Source organism: Ochlerotatus camptorhynchus, unplaced genomic scaffold (genome assembly GCF_037179485.1).
Source record: "Ochlerotatus camptorhynchus isolate MF236.1 unplaced genomic scaffold, CSIRO-AGI_Acam_v1.1 ptg000312l, whole genome shotgun sequence".
Classification (NCBI taxonomy): domain Eukaryota; kingdom Metazoa; phylum Arthropoda; class Insecta; order Diptera; family Culicidae; genus Ochlerotatus; species Ochlerotatus camptorhynchus.
The window spans coordinates 1,281,515-1,298,614 of NW_027040800.1; the positions used below are offsets into that span (position 1 = coordinate 1,281,515).

At 40.3% G+C, this 17,100-nt stretch overlaps 1 protein-coding gene across 2 annotated transcripts in view; it reads left to right on the forward strand.

Moving 5' to 3' along the window:
- Positions 1 to 3,272: 3,272 nt before the first annotated feature.
- LOC135707425 (uncharacterized) overlaps positions 3,273 to 17,100 on the forward strand; it is a 64,534-nt gene continuing 50,706 nt past the window's right edge. Inside the window, exons 1-2 of one of the 2 annotated variants that reach the window (XM_065229247.1) lie at positions 3,273 to 3,900; positions 4,501 to 4,866. The gene's annotated coding sequence lies outside the window, so the exon portion shown is untranslated. Of the gene's footprint in view, positions 4,867 to 17,100 lie in introns of both variants that reach the window. The other variant, XM_065229245.1, reaches the window with a different exon arrangement.

Genomic DNA, 17,100 nt, shown 5'->3' on the forward strand with positions numbered 1-17,100 from the left:
ACCATATGGTAACCCTACTCCTCTTCCTCTTACGATCAAACTAGAAGTGTATAAGGTGATCCAAGAGACGAGATTATAGTCACTTTATTCGCGACTATAGAAGAGATGGGCGGAGAAATCAAAATACAATTCGGCAGCAGGGTTTTGTATGTAAATTATCTTCCAACCCTTGCTAGAAGCAAGCTTTTCACACGCTTATTCTGGTCAACTTAAAATTGAATCGAATGTACTCATCTCAGCGGCAAGTAGGGCTACTCAAATTTGAGTAGCCTTATGTTGACTCACTTTTGAGTAAACGACGTTCTCACGTAGACTGAGTCAAATCCACTCACCGGTATTTTCAGTTGCGGGGAGGGTTTTTGTTTTGATTTTATATAAGGAAATGAAAATTGTCTGCTCCGGATTCATTCTACCGGAGCAGAAAATGGTTCAACACCATTGCCCTACGCAATTTCTACTTACCTGAAAGAATTTCCGCCCGTTTTGAGTGAAACATTCACCCGTTTTCTAGGACGTTTCCTTCAACATGGTTGACCTTTTTTCTAAGTCCAGGATTTTGCTGACTGAGTGGCTTTTACTCAGTTTGACATTTCCTGTTTACTCAGTTTTTGACAACTCGATACATCGGACGAAAGTGAGTACGATCGACTCACCCTGTGAGTAAATTGAAGTTAGCGTGCACTTTTCTTTTCGATGCGATGTTCCTTCAAAATAATAATTGACTGCATCGCAATATTTTGCACATTGTAACCGTTCGCGAAGAATGCTTTAGGTTTAAGTGAAACACGGTGGCTTAAGCGCCACTCTCTTTGCGAGAAACCACCGGGACCATAAACGGTACAACGAAGAATTTTCGATAGATGAATTGATGTGGGCCCTAGATGGACGAGGAGGCTCCTCCACTGGGAATAATAACATCGGCTATCCTCTTCTACAACGCCTACCATTCTCAGCGAAGTTGTCGCTTTTGCAGTTGTACAATCAAGTATGGACAAGTGGCACATTCCCAGATGAGTGGAAAGAAGGCATAGTTATTCCCATTCCAAAACCTGATGGAGATCGGAGTAAAGCAGACGGATACAGACCGATTGCCCTTCTAAGCTGCCTAGGAAAAACATTCGAACGCATGGTGAACCGTCGACTCCTCAGAGAGCTTGAAAACAACGGCAAACTCGACCCTCGCCAGCACGCTTTCCGTGCTGGCAAAGGCACTGATTCACACCTGGCGCAGTTGGAAGCACTACTCAAGCTCAGCGAGAACCAACATGCAGAAGTAGTATCACTCGACATTTCCAAAGCCTATGACACCACCTGGAGACCCGCAATCCTCAAGACTCTGACAACATGGAAAATAAACGGCCGCTTGTTGAACATCATCATTAGTTTCCTTAACCACAGAACATTTAGGGTTACAGCTAATGGAGCAACATCCAGCATGCGTGTTGCAGAAAACGGTGTACCACAAGGATCTATTCTGTCGGTCACACTATTTTTAGTTGCAATCCTATACCTATCTTCGAAAAGATTCCATCAAATGTTCAAATTGTAGTTTACGCCGATGATGTAATTTTGATTGCTAAGGGACGAAACTTTGCACACATTCGGAAACACTTACGAAATGCAGTTACTGAATTAACCAACTGGGCTACGAGCGTTGGATTTGCTATCGCTCCGGAAAAATCAAAGTTATTACACATCTGCAATACGAAACTTCGAAAGCGTGGTCGGGCTATCAAAGTCAATGGTACTCCTATACCACGTGTTAGAAAGATGCGAATTCTTGGTGTGTTGATAGATGCGAAAATTTATCTTCTTCAGCACTTTGCACAAACCAAACGTAGCTGTGTGCAGCGATTAAACATACTTCGAGTTTTGGGACGTCGTCTAGTGAGAAGCAACCGTTCAACTCTCCTTACCATTGGTTCAGCTCTCGTGACTTCCAAGCTACTGTACGGCCTCGGTTTCACCAACATCAACATCGAAGCTATGGAACGTACTCTAACCCCAACATATAATGAGGTGATACGACAAGCTTCTGGCGCGTTCAGAACTAGTCCAATTACCTCCATTATGGCTGAAGCGGGGTGTCTGCCATTTCGTCTAATACTAATCCAGCGCCTAAATATCACAACTAGCAATACGACTTGTGGAAAAAAACAAATCAGTAGCCGACCTACCAGTGGTTAAGCGAGCATCTGATCTGTTTCTAGCAGTAACAGGAGTCTCCATGTCGAACATCTGTAGTCTTCTAAGACTAACCAATAGAGAGTGGTATACTCCATCACCATCTATAAGTAACGACTTCAGGGATAAAGTAAAAGCAGGCACTTCAAGTCAAGTTGTTGTGCCAATGTTTGTTGAGCTTGTAACAAATAAATACTCAACACACAGGAAAGTATTCACCGACGGATCTAAGGACAATGAGAAGACTGGTGCGGGAATCGTTACAGATACCAAAAGAACTGCCTTCAGTTTGCCAGGAAACAGCAGTATAATTTCTGCAGAGGCTTTTGCGCTCAAAGCTGCTGTGTCAGAAATTAGCAAAGACGAACCAACAATCATATTTACCAACTCGACCAGCTGTCTAGACGCTCTTCAAAATGGGAAATCAACTCATCCTTCCATCCAAGCAATTGAACGCGAAGTTATTGGAACTAAATTGTGTTTTGTTGGATTCCCGATCACGCAGGAGTTCTGGGAAATGAGGAAGCTGATAAACTGGCAAATCAAGGGCGGAAGCATTTGGCGTGTTTGGGAAAATGTGTGGAGACAAACCTGGGCACACCTACGTCAAATCAAACCTACTGCAGGCAAATTTGTTGACAGAAAAAATTCATCTGAGCAGCGAGCTCTTACCAGATTACGCATCGGGCACACTCGGCTGACTCACTCTCACGTGTTGGAAAACAAATCTCCACCAATGTGCTGTTTTTGTGGAACTCGACTTACTGTGCATCATATACTTGTGGATTGCAGAGGATTTGCCGAATTTAGGTTAAACTGTGGTATCGATGGGACAATAACAAATGTTCTTGCAAACACCTCCAGCAAAGAAAAAGCAGTAATTAAATTTTTGAAAGATGCTAATTTATTCAAAGAAATTTAGTTCGTAAGATAATTCAATTTGTCATAAAAATGAGACACGAATGTCACAGAAGTGATAAAGTGTCACTAATAAATAATAATAATAATAATAATCATCGTCATCGTCACAAGTTAATTCTGAACTGAGCTGTCCATCATTCTATAGGTCTTATTCATCAGAACAACTTTGTCCAAGACCGCCATCTTCTATCTAGTCTAGGTCGCAAGCTTTCAGCTGGTTTTTATTTTTCCTTCACTGTGTGTCATTCATTGCGCGTGTTGCCGTTTGTTTTGCAAAAGAGTTAAAAATAGAATCCATATCAGTAGACGGATAACCGCTGGTCACCGGCATTGGATTTGCACAAATTCCATACGTACAAGCAAAAGCATGAATTTTGTATTCTACGAATTGATAAGCGATGATAGGGTTGATGTACCAGTTATGGCTATACGTTTTTCCTATTATGATGTGTTTCAATTAAGGCCCATGAGAATTCCATGGAACACACTATAATAGGTACGTATATCGATAACTGGTACATCTACCCTATATCGCGAGCATCAACGCAGTCTGATTGTACAACCACATGGCAATGTCTATGGGGCACTTTATAGTTATACAATTCAAAGGGGCCGTCCATATACCACGAGGACTTTTTAGGTGCGGAGGAAGGGTTTTGGCAAAGGTTAACGGTACCTACAAACTTGCAAAACTCGTCCACAAGGAAGGAGATGAGGGAGTCTAAAACCTCTCGAAAACTGTCCACGTGGTATATGGATGGCCCCGAAGTAGTGATTATGATATGAGTGAACTAGGTAGTGTGTGTGTGTGGATCGCATCTATTGAACATTCGATCGCCCATCTTTTTGCGATCAAAAGTTGGCCATCGTGACCAGCATAATAAAAATCGAAATGATGATGGTTTCAAAATTCCTTCACAGTGAGGTATGGGACAGATTTAAAAAAAAATATTTACTTGTATTGCTTATTGCGCACATTATAAGGGCGACCATAAATGCGGAAATGCTTATAAAAGTGCGCTATTAGGGTAAATGAATTTGGGTCTGCCACGCACTTATTCCTTGGTTCATAAGAAATAAGTGCGCAGAAGACACCAAGACGGAACAACGCAAAAGCGCACTTTTATTGGCGATTGATCACTTCTGAGGAGTCCAGTTTCAAATGCAAAATACAATATTATATTATATAAGCATGATGATGCAATCTATCAATGTCAAGTCAAATTAAATCAAATTGCTTAGTCCGAAAAATACAAGCAAATAAAAATTCTCTCCCACTCCTCAACGTGACGAAATTTTGAAACCATCGTCACTTCTGTAGTTCTCATGTTCGCCACGAGAGCCAACTTTTGATCGCGAATGGGCGTTATACTAATTTTAGTTTTCGTTTTGTAGTAGTCGAATCAAAGTGGATTATTCTTTTAAGCGTGGTCTCATTGGCGACTCTGAAGAATTTGGTTTCCTGTCGGAAGACATTTTTCGCTTTTGCTGGATAACATTTGGTTGATATCGTGTTTAGTCTGCAACGTGGTGCAAATACTATTAACCTGCTGTGGTATTTTCTCGTGAAACGATGACTCAACCCCGCTGAAGTCCCGGAAAATACATCCGTTCAAAAGTGCGATAGCAGTATACAAGCGAGGAAAATTGTCGCTTCCGAAAAGTGACCTCAAGTAGTGAACCTTACTGTTTTTTTTCGAAATCGAAAAGACGATCAGAGGCCGGGTAAATCCTTCGCCAAATCGTATAATAAGAACCAAGGTGAGTACATATAGGTGTTCTAATGAGTCATATTCATGGTTCAGTCATGTTGAATTTCTGTATGGAGGAGTGACCGAATTTGTTTACAATTTGCTCTAAATCCGTACTATTTCCTCCCGCGATCTCCTCCCCCATATAGTTACAATGCTGGATCACCATGCTATACCCACCATGATACAAACTTAGAAATTATCGCCGACTTCGGTAATTTTTACCGAAATCTGAACAACTGAACTTTTCAATTGCTTTTCAGTTACTTTGAAACTAAATCTCCACTAAAATGACAAGATTTGATCATTTAAACAAGGTTGAACATGTTTTGATATTATTTTTCAAATTCAATAGCCTTTAAAATGAAGGTCAAAGTTTTACTGAACGTTCAGCTGTTCTGATTTCGGTAAAATTTACCGAGCACGGAAACAAAATCTTAGTGTGTAAGAAGAGTGTGTTTGGTCTGTGTCTCGTGCATACACTTATAGCGAATTCGTTTATTATTCAGTTCCAACCTACCCGATCCGGATTGAGTCTGCTTGTTTTCTGACAAACGTCAGTTTGCTCGTTTGTTTTTAAAACCTATAGCTCAGGTTGAGGTTCGCACTGACAAAAAGTTCGGTTTCGCACTGGGTTGGAACTGGTTAATAAACGAATTCGCTATTAGTATAGTAGTCAGTGTGCAAAGTGGTAGTAGAGGGTAGTAGACCTTTTCGACGTTTAATCGTCTTTCTCTATCGAGCACACATGGATGAATGGATGGTTTGTTTCGATTTAAATGGTGCAGTAGTGTGCGCCGATTAAACGTTAAAAAGCTCTATAGCATTATTATCAACAGAAGCATTAGCGGATTGACTCGCTAGGTACAAATACGTACCCGGCAGAGGATTCAAAAATCAAAATGTAAAGAAAAGATGAAATTTCGGTTGACTACCTCACGAGTGTGTGCGGTGTGGAGTTATATTCTTCAGCTTTTTTAAACGTAGAAGAGTCTGTGCCTGGGGGCACGAGTGGAAATTTAACGTAGGACGGCTATTGGTCGGTGAATTTGTTTTTGGGTTTGATTCTTTTTAATTGGTGAAACCTCTATAATTTTAACTGTATATTTTTTAAATGTTGTATCCCTCAAATGAATTGTTGTAGTGTTAGAAAGGGTCCCGAATGATTCGGCACTAGAGCTGTCGATGGGGCAATATTGCTGATGCTGGGATCTGTAATCAAGACAAATTTGTTACTTTTATTACTGTTACGATCGAGAGTTTACTTTTTAATTATTTCGGATCACTATTGGAAAACACGTCTTGATAGTTGCGATAGTAAATTCACTGTGAGCTTTATTGAACCTATTCATACACACCCATATATATATATATATATTGAGCGATATGAGAATATATCACATCGCTCCTCTCATCTCCCCCCTTTAGTATGTTTTTTTTTTAAATTTCTGTAGTTTTATGAATACTGTTGTTATGCTTAGAGTTCAATTTTAATGATCAATTATTCTACCTTATCCTACTGTGGCTTATGTATTATATACCATGTTTTTTTTTAGATAATAATTTCAAATTAATTTATATTCCTATGCTTCGAGCTTTTGATTCTACTTGAGTGACGTACGCTTTGGTATAGATTCTGTTTAAACTTTTTTCCTGTTCTTGAAGAGTTCTTACTTGTGATTGATTTTGTATCTATTTCTTTGTTTTCTGGTTCCACCGGAGCAGAATCTATGTAATTTAAAAAAAAAAATGGTTTTTGTGAAATGCACTTTAACTGGTTTTTGTGTGCTGTTCGCGTGTCGCCGTTTATATCAATTAAATATGTTAGCTTTGATAATTTCTTTATGATAATAGCTTCAGAGCTGAATGCTCGTTCATTTGCTTTGTGCGTGCAAACTACTTTTTCACTGATTTTGAAATCTTTTGCATTAACTTGGGATTTACAAGTTCCACTGAACAGATTTCTATTTGCTTTTATGTTCGATAGCTCTGTACGAGGAGAAAAAGAAAATATACGTCCATTGGGAATTATTTTGTCTTCTGTAGTAGGTGTTTGACGATGATGATGCAAGAATTTATTAACTTCATTGTCGATCTGTAATTGTGAAAAAGAATCGTTATCGATTAGTTTGCTTAACACCGCTTTTGTGGTTTGTACTGCCCTTTCTGCTAGCCCATTGCTAGCTGGATGGTAGGGCAGAGAAAGAATGTGTTCAATGTTTCGCAATTCGCAATACTTCCTGAAATTGAAACTAATGAATGGAGGTCCATTGTCGCTCACTATTACCGCTGCAAACCCAAATATAGCAAAAATATTATCGAGCTCTTGTGTAACAATCTCTGCGTTTGTTTTACACATTTTGCGGACCTCAATCCACCTAGAATAAGCATCAACTAATATCAAGAATGTACGATTGAATTTCTGAAAGAAATCTATATGAATTCTTTCAAATGGTTTGGTAGCTGCTGGCCAGTTTCCATACACTCTAGGAGTTCTGTCTATTCCTAAAATTTGACATTTTTTACACGAACTTACGTATTTTTCAATATCTGCTCCAAATTCATCCCAGTACAAAAATCTTCTAGCAATTTGCTTCATTTTTTTAATTCCTCGATGATTCGAATGTAACAACTGAAGAGAAGGCAGTTTTAAGGCACTTGGAACAACTATTCTTTCGCCAAATATTAGGCACCCTGACTCAGCATTTAGTTCATGTCTTTTTGAATAATAGTTTTTGAGATTTTCAACTTTTACATGACTTGGCCAGCCTTTTTGGACATAGTTTAATACTGTAGATATCAGTGGATCCCTAGCAGATTCTATGCTTATAACTTTCGCGTTTAGGTAAACCGTTCGATCATCAACCAAGTAATTCAATCCATTAAAAGAGCTCTGTTGACTTTCTATTAAATCTGCCTGACTTAAATGTTCGTTCAAAGGTAATCTTGATAAACAATCTGCTACGTGGTTTTCCTTTCCAGCCATGTGAGTAATAGTGAAATCAAATACAGATAATCTCAAGAAATATCTTTGTAACCTTGTAGCGATTACTGGCGGCCCCCCTTTTTTCCGGTTGAAAATACCCAATAAAGGTTTGTGATCAGTAACAATGGACACTTTTTGTCCAAGCACGTACTTTGGTCAGACGACGGGAGACAAAACATACTGGCATTTCTTTATTTTTTTCTGTATGACTTAAAACACCTGAAATGCCATCGTCACTTGCATCACAAGTCACAGTAATAGATTTAGAGGGATCAAAATGTGTGAGTATCATTGCGCTGCAAATTGCTTTTTTACTACTTTCAAATGCTTCGTTACAACTGGAATCCCAATTCCACTTACTTTCTTTTGTCAAAAGGTTGTAAAGTGGAGAAAGAACTAAACAAAGCTTTGGAACGAATTTTGTGTAAAACGTTATCATGCCGAGAAATGCTTTGAGCTGTGTTTTTGATGTTGGCACTGCCACGGCCGTAATCGCTTTCACTTTCTCTTGAGACACAAACCACTCACACTTCTCGGCATTAATCTTTACGTTATATTTCGCTAGCCTGCTCAATACAATTTTGATCGTATCTAAAAGTTCATCATCTGACTCTGCCCAAATGAGGATGTCATCGATATAAGTTTGAAAATTCGGAATGCCTTGTAATATTCTATCCATTACTGACTGAAAGATAGTGGCCGCTGGTTTCACTCCGAATGGTCACCTTTTATAAGCAAACAAACCTTTATCTGTATTTATTTCGCGCCGCTTTTATTAATTATCAGTTCTTCAATCACTGGGAGAGGGTAATGATGCGTGATAATGTGTGGGTTTACGGTTTTGAGCCATCCATGCATATTCTGATATCTTTTTTATTCGGTTTCACTACCACTACAATGGGAGATGCCCATTCGGCATATTCTACTTTTTCAAGAATACCCTTGGCTTCGAGGTCTTCTAAGTGTTTAGCTACTGTTTCTCGGTGTTTGAATGCAACTGTGTATGGTTTATGAACAATAGGTTTCGCATGGTCATTTATTCTGATATCTACTACCACGTCTCTTATTGGTTCGGTCAAATCGTTATCGAAAGCTTCAGAGAATTCTTGCTTTAACCTTTTGATCGTATTTTTCACCCAAATCTCTCTCTTCATTTCACAAAGAGAATTGAGATTAAATGTGTCCCTCCAGTGTGGCCATATAACATTAAGAAAATGACGCCCTAATAAGGGTATGAAATTTTTAGGGGATCTAATGACTAATAGAAAGAGAGTCAATATTCTCTCATTTAACTTCACATGTACTTTTATTTTGCCTAATACTTTAACTGTTTCTCCTGAGATAGCAAAAAAGTTTCTGTGATCGGGTAATAAATCACACATACTAAAATTTTCTTTATATGTATTTGAGGAACAAATTGTAGCACAAGCACCCGTATCGCACTCCATCAATATTTTTTTTATGTTCAACTGTTGATTCCACAAAAGCGGGTCTTAAACTTTTGGACTCACCTAATATCACGTTGTTTACCCAGTTACATGATTCATCTTCATCGTCCTGTTCTTCTGTCGATTCTCCGTCGTATGGTTCGTCATCTTCTTCTAAACTCATCTTGAGATTTTCCATGGCTGCCGACAGTTGATTAATCCTCTCTTCGTATGCTCTTTTTCGGTTCACGTTTCCTTTAGGGGGTTGCAACCCAAATCGTGGTTTTTTCGCCTTAGGCAACGTGCAGTTGTACGATAACTGCCCTTTTTTGTAGCAATTGTAGCACAAAATATAACTATTGACTTTAAAACTACCGCGATGGTTTGACAGATCTTTACGTACCTGATCTCCGTACGTCTTTTCATTAAATTTCCCTGGTTTGAAGAACCATCTGCTAGGCCCCCCACCGTTGTTTCCCACATAGTTGAACTTATTTGCATCTTGTTTAGCCATTTTTCGTGCTTCTAGAGCAGCTATTTCGATTAGCCTTCTCTAATAACTGCCCGAGGTTGAGATTGTGGTCGGCATCGCGTAGCATTGATTCTCTCGTTTTATCATTTCGTAAACCGGCCACGAAAACTGATTGTACCAACGTTGATTCTGTTTCTTCACTCACACTACAGTGTTCAACAATATTCTGTAGGTCGATTGCGAAATCATCCAACGATTCGCCATCTTCTTGCCACCGGATTATTAAACGATGCCGTTCGGCAAACACGTTTTTGTTTTCTTCATGTAACACTCTGAATTTAGTCACAATTTCAGCGTAAGTTTTATTTACGATTTTATCGGGTTTGAAGCTACCGATGATTCTATTGGCATTTTCTTGCCCTACGCTTGTTATAAATTCCAACGCTTTTTCTTCGTCGGGGGTCTTGTTAAGCGCAAAATAAATATCCACAATTTGAAGATACGAGTTCACATTAAGTCCGGGTACATACACAGGAAACCTCCCTTTGGTTCTTTTTTCCACTGTCACAGTAGCAGGCTTCTTTTCTTCTCCTGGAGGGTCCATTTTGAAATAACCTTCACTGATATCTTCCTGATATTACTTGAAACCCTTGACCGTTTAGATCACTTTCAAACCGTGCACGTGAAAGTTAAATTTCACTTCGTGCTGCACGCAATTCCACGCCAATTTATGGCTCGTCGCCAGAACTGTTACGATCGAGAGTTTACTTTTTAATTATTTCGGATCACTATTGGAAAACACGTCTTGATAGTTGCGATAGTAAATTCACTGTGAGCTTTATTGAACCTATTCATACACACCCATATATGTATATATTGAGCGATATGAGAATATATCACATCGCTCCTCTCAATTACTACTCAGATAATTGTTTCAATAATTGGAATGAATATCAACAGTAAGGTATGTAATTTCAAGGTTTGCATATCTACCTATACAGCCATTCCTTAGAAAAACGATACAGTGGATCTCATAATTTCATAAAAATAGTAATGTTGTTCCTCATCGCAAAATATAAGGCCCGTATTTTTGTATGTTGTCATGGGAGACTATAAATACAATATAATGATATTTAGAATTGGGATTTTGATTTGATTGTATTTACTATAAAAAAACTCTGTCTCTAAAAACTCTGCCCCACGTCATTAGGGAAATTTCCCTCTGGGAGTCCCACCCCCCTTAACTAGGGGAACTCCCCTCTGGGGTTCTCAGAGGCGAACCAGCCTAAGGCTGAATATCTCTTTAATAAAAGATTGTATTTGTTTTTATGGTTTTCATGGTTTGTAAACAGAAGGTGCAATATGATTTATACTTTTCCTTGAAAATTTAGGCTCATCAAAAAATCTGCTGGTTTTTTTTGTTTTGTTTTTGAGTAATATATTTTTGAAGTGATCAAGTTTTGAGTTTTCATGCTTATAACACCAGAAGCAGAAAATAGATAATGTGACTATTTTAGCTATGTACCAATGGAGAGGTATGGTAGTCTAGTTGCATAGGAGTATTGAGCGAAAACCCAAGACTTGATAACTTCAAAAAAATATAGCTCACAAACGAAAAAAAAAAACAAATAGCTGATTTTTCGATATGTTGTGACAAATATAATAGCGGCACCGGTGGCTCAACTTCCGAGCTGAACAGACGCGTTTTTGCTATCGTTTGTGGAAGTCGAACCCGAACGTCAACTGTGTTTTTTCGTATTCTGCTCATCGCTGAGCCGTTTTTCCGTGTCGCTGAGCGTCCAAACGACTCCGCGATGGGCAGTCGAGAAAATACATTTCGAATGTGCCGAAGAAACCGGATCTTGCCAAAGTCCACAAATTATGTGCGATCGTTCTTGGTCTGAAACAAGGTGAAGTGCTACGTATACAGAACAACAGAGCCCTCGGTGTTTCGTTCGTGAAAGTCGTTAACCTAGAGTTGGCACAACAAATCTACGAGGAACATGACAACCAACACGACATTACCGTCGACGGAAAAAATATCCTCTAAGGATCACGCTGGAGGATGGAGCAGTGGCGGTGAGGCTCTATGATTTGCCCGAGGCGTCGGACCAAAAACACGCCGATTTCCTCGGAAGGTATGGTGACGTCATATCTGTACGAGAGCAACGATGTAGAGCCGATATCGATTTCTCTGGTATTTCGACCGGTGTCCGCATAGCGAAAATGAAAGTGAATCGTAACATCGAGTCGTGGGTCACCATCGATGGTGAAGTGACGAATATATCGTATTTTGGGTAGCTACAAACATGCCGACACTGCCGCGAATACTGTTGAGAAACAAACTGCGGTGATATTATCACCATCGTCTTGTGGAGTAAACAATAACAATTTACCATTCAACTGATAGATCGGTACTGACACATCGGATGACAATTGTCAGTGTAAACATGAGAGATGCGAGCCGTAACTGTTATTCGCATATGGTATTGTATGCAATATTGAATGGAGAAGCTTTAGTGGTCAGCTAGAAGCTTTGCCTCTTGCATACAAACTTGCTAGTAGTATTTGAATGTGTGCTATCTCATATAGAGGCAATAGGGAGATAGGGAGTGTGAGAATGTGAAGCAGAAATGAACTATGTAAATAATGAACAATCGATATTGTACCATGTCTTCGTAAGATAACCTGACGTATTGAGTTTCAATAAAATCAACCTTAAAACCAAAAGTAATCTCGAAGTGTTTATTGCAATTCTCGAATCACAACATATACATCCACATCGTGCACTTGCGTGCAGAATAAAAAAAGTCGTACGCCGATGCCGCAAAACAGATGCCTTCACAAAAAATATTTCAAGCAGACTATACTCCGAACCAAACCAGCACACACTAACCAAATCGCTCCCGGTGCGAAAACAACTTCGAACCAAGCTGCACGGCCTCGGTTCGAACCAAACTCGGTCAACCCGGCTACCGTGCCGCCACCGAAACAAATTCCCCATCGACAACATAAGTTATTACCACCGATGCGCAACGATTCTCTACCTCGGCTTCGATTCCCCCATCGGACAGCGGGTCGTTGACTCCCTCTACAGGTCAACAGCACCCTGCCAGCGGTGGAGTGGATCGCAAAACTGCTAGTGACAAGTGCGATGGAAACGAAACAGATTCGTCTGTTGGCTCATCCAGCTCAAGAAGGCATCTCCGCAATCGACCACCAGGCAAGAAGCCTCGGGTGGAGGATAACTGCGACGACAAGCGAGATGGGAGTAACGCACTGTTGTAATGGCTGAGTTCTCCAGTTACAACATCAACATCAACAATATTACGAACGGAACGAAAATTGACTCTCTTCGGACCTTTGTATGAACGCTGGAGCTAGATATCGTTTTACTCCAGGAGGTGGAGAATGACCAGCTCGCTCCCTGGCTTCAACATTGTCTGCAATGTGGACCAGGCAAGGCGATCGTGCTGAAAGACCACATTCAATTCTCGCATGTGGAGAAGAGCCTGGATGGCCGCCTCATTGCTTTGAGGGTGCAAAACACGACTCTATGCGCCATCGGGGACAGCTGCTCGTGCGGACAGAGAGAGAGAGATTCTTCAACGGCACGATCGCATATTACCTTCGGCACAAGACGCAACACGTCGTCCTCGCTGGCGATTTTAATTGCGTGCTTCGCCCGGGCGACTCCACGAGTGCAAACACAAGTCCGGCACTCCAGGCAACCGTACGGCAGTTGCAGCTTCAACACATGTGGCTGAAGCTATATCCCACCACACCCGCACCCACATATTTACGTTACGCACAATGCGGCATCCAGGTTCAATCGCATGTATGTAAGCTATGGGCTTTGCGAGCATCTGCGAAGTGCTGCCACACACGTATGTTCGTTCACAGACCATAAAGCTGTTACAGCGCGAATTTGCCTTCCCCACCTCGGTCGTGAACAAGGACGTGGATTCTGGTCCCTCCGCCCTCATCTTTTGACTGCCGAAAACATCGACGATTTCCAAGTCCGGTGGCAGTTTTGGACCCGCCACCGGAGGAATTTCCCCAGCTGGATCTCATACGCGAAGCCAAAACTTAAATCTTTTTTTCCGCTGGAAGTCAAGCGAAGCATTCAGCATCTTTAACGCTGAATACCAACGTCTCTACGCGCAATTAACCACTTCATTTGAGCAGTTAAAATGACGTTTACTACCACTCGAACTTTGAAATAAAACATCATTTTGAATTTTTTTTTCTTCTAGAACCACGAGATAAGTAGCCAAAATTTTTGCGTTTCATAAAAAAATAGAAATTAGTTGGTCCAGTTTTGTGAAATCGCTGGTAGAAAGTCACGCCAAAACTGCTTGACAAAGTGGTCAATTGAGACTCACGTATGATGGCTACTACCAAAATCCAGACATGTTGACGACTATCAACCGCGTGAAAGCGAAAATGCTCAAGCTGCAGCGGCGCTTCGCACAAAATTTCATTCGGATCAATGAAAAATTCGTAGCTGGAGAGAGCATATCTACCTTCCTCCAGTTGGGTGATAGATGACGTAAAAAATCACATCACAGAGCTGCAGAACGAGCGAGGAGAGCAAATTCAAGGTTCCCTGGAGATCGATCAGTACATGCTCCGATACTTCAAGGACTTGTATGCGGCGGAGGAGACCCGGCAAGTTGGGGAGGAGATGTTTGAAACCTAGAGAGCAGTACCCGAGAACAACGAAGCTAACGCTGCTCTTGTGGCAGAGACAACTAATTATAAGGTACCGCTCTTTATACCCTTCAAAATATTGCAACACCCTCCAAAAGTGCGCCCCTTTGTCAGTCAAAAATGAATTCCTTCGCAACAAAATCAAGTAATAACACCGATAATGACCATGCATCACCATGCAGTCTTAACCACTTCAAACTAGGGAACAGAGAATAAAATATTAGGAATCACGTAGATAAAAAGATAACTACCTAATTCAATTTTCCCTTGTTTCAAGATCATCCTCGAAGGACAAAGATGAGTCTTGTCACAATCAACAAGGCATACAAAGTAAAATGGACTATATGTGTTCCTTTGATTACAAAACAATCCTGTTATCCTAGTTAAAAGTAGTTTGAAGTAGGCTTACTAGTACCTAGTACCAGACGCTACTGGGCTTGAATATGAACAAATAAACATTATTTTTCTCTACAACTTTTTCTACGACGTCATTGCGATCAGAAAAGCGGTTTTCGTGATACAATTTTTTGAAAAAAAATCAAGGACGCCATTTGAAAACTTTGCAAGATCTAAAACACCCATAACAAACAATTACTCAAAGTTTCATACAAATTGGAGAAGGTCGAGTCTGATCGATTCGTCGTTTGGTGTGGAACTGCTCACTTCTTGATCGATATATCTGCGCCCAGTTAGTTTTGATTTAAAAAAAAAAAACAAGTAACCATGGGTAACCACCATGACAACCAACAATTAACTTCTTTATTAACCAAATTTCGAGGAAACGGAAATCCAACCCAAAAAATATGTTTTTGTCGGCTGGTCACCAAATGCTTACACTGAAAACGAATTTGACTCAAACAGTGATTGACATTTAGTCATTCGTTGGGAGAAATTTATGCGCTGAGTTACCTACGCTTTTAGAAATTTCTCTGACACACTCTCTTACAGAATGCACGAAATTAAACCTTTTGTTACCAGGTGAATCTTTGTGATTGACGAAAAAATAAATGAGATTTTGACGAAGGTTTTCTTTTTGAGGATCAAGCCTATCAAAGAGATAGAGCATGAGCATGAGCATGATTGACCGCCCACGGTTGCTACTCTGCTATTGCCAAACCAGCTGTAATTACACAGAGAACCAATAGACGATGCTTGGGACTAGCAATCATCCTCAATGTGTAAAAACTGGGCAAAACTAAAACTAGGCAATACCAGCGCCGGCCGCGCCCAAACACAGGTCAAGAACGGAAGGGGTAGGAATGTGTTGACGTGACATTCGCTTTGATGGAAGCCGAGAACACCTCTGCACTTCCACGAGAAATCACTGGGATGTTGGATAAAAGGGTTGGGTTTGCAGCAGGGTTCGTTTTGGTAAACGATAAGCTGAATTGATGTCCTAACATTCATATATGGCGAAGGAGCTTAGGATTGAACCCACGGTCTTCTGCTCAGTAAGCAAAAACGAGCTCCTTTTTAATAATCGAGTTGCTGTTATTACCATGTAGTCATGATAACAAATAAAACGATTGACGAATCTTGAATGTGGATGGGCTTGAGATTAGACTCATGATGTTCTGCTCAGTAAGCAAAACCGGTTGCTCTAAGGCCACCGAGCTCCTCATATCACATTATAGCGTCTCTTAAGTTTTTTTTTAACTATTCAAACCCGGCACCGACGACAACGAAAAGTTTTACAAAATACATGATAAACAAGCGATCTTACCATACATTTTTAATATGAAAGGACCTGGAACCACGTTTTTCTACTCAGTAAGCAAGCCACTGCAACCGACGATCTTTGAAATCCTTAAACTAAAAGCTACGATAGAGTACTTAGGCCTTTATTTAGATCCACTTTCACGCGACGTTCAATGTTTCGATTTTCTCTTTACGCATGGTTCAGGCAATCATAACAAGCTATGACCGACGTGACGATTGCTTAAAACCTGGTTAAACAAGCTATTCAAATGAAATTACGTTCTCGAATTTCACTTGCCATTAATGAGCAACAGAAATACGCGATAATTCATATTTTCAGCGGTTGACAGCAAACCGACTAACGTACCCCTTTCTAGTATAAATTCCAGTACTACACTATGTTTGTTTTGATTCGCTATGAACACTATGTTTGACAGATAAAATGAGGGTTTAGTGGATTTTCCTATGTTCGAGGGGTGAATCGATTAGCTTGGGACCGAAGATAGTACCAGAGCTGAGCCAAAAAATTGAGCTCGTTTCTTCGGGACCTTCTGGTCTTAGAGTTACCTATGTGCTACGACCACAGACAAACAGACGTAACTCTTCATTGTGTATCTTCGTGCACGCATTTAACGGTTGATTTGAATATTATGAGTTTCGCGAACTACTCGCCTGGCATCGGATCACTTTGACGTTTCTATACATTCTATAGAACTTTAATGCAATATTGTTTGCGAGTTAGCGAGCAAGCTTGTTTTCCGCGAGAAGCCCGAGAGATGTCGTTACTGAGGTTCTATGTTTTGAGATACTATGTTTTCAAGGATAACTTTTTCAAAAAGTTACGTCTGTTTGTCTGTGCTACGACTACGACGGCGATTACGACAACGACAGCAGCGAATGTGTAACTTACCATTTGTCTAGGATAAACACCTTTGCACGGCACCTCCA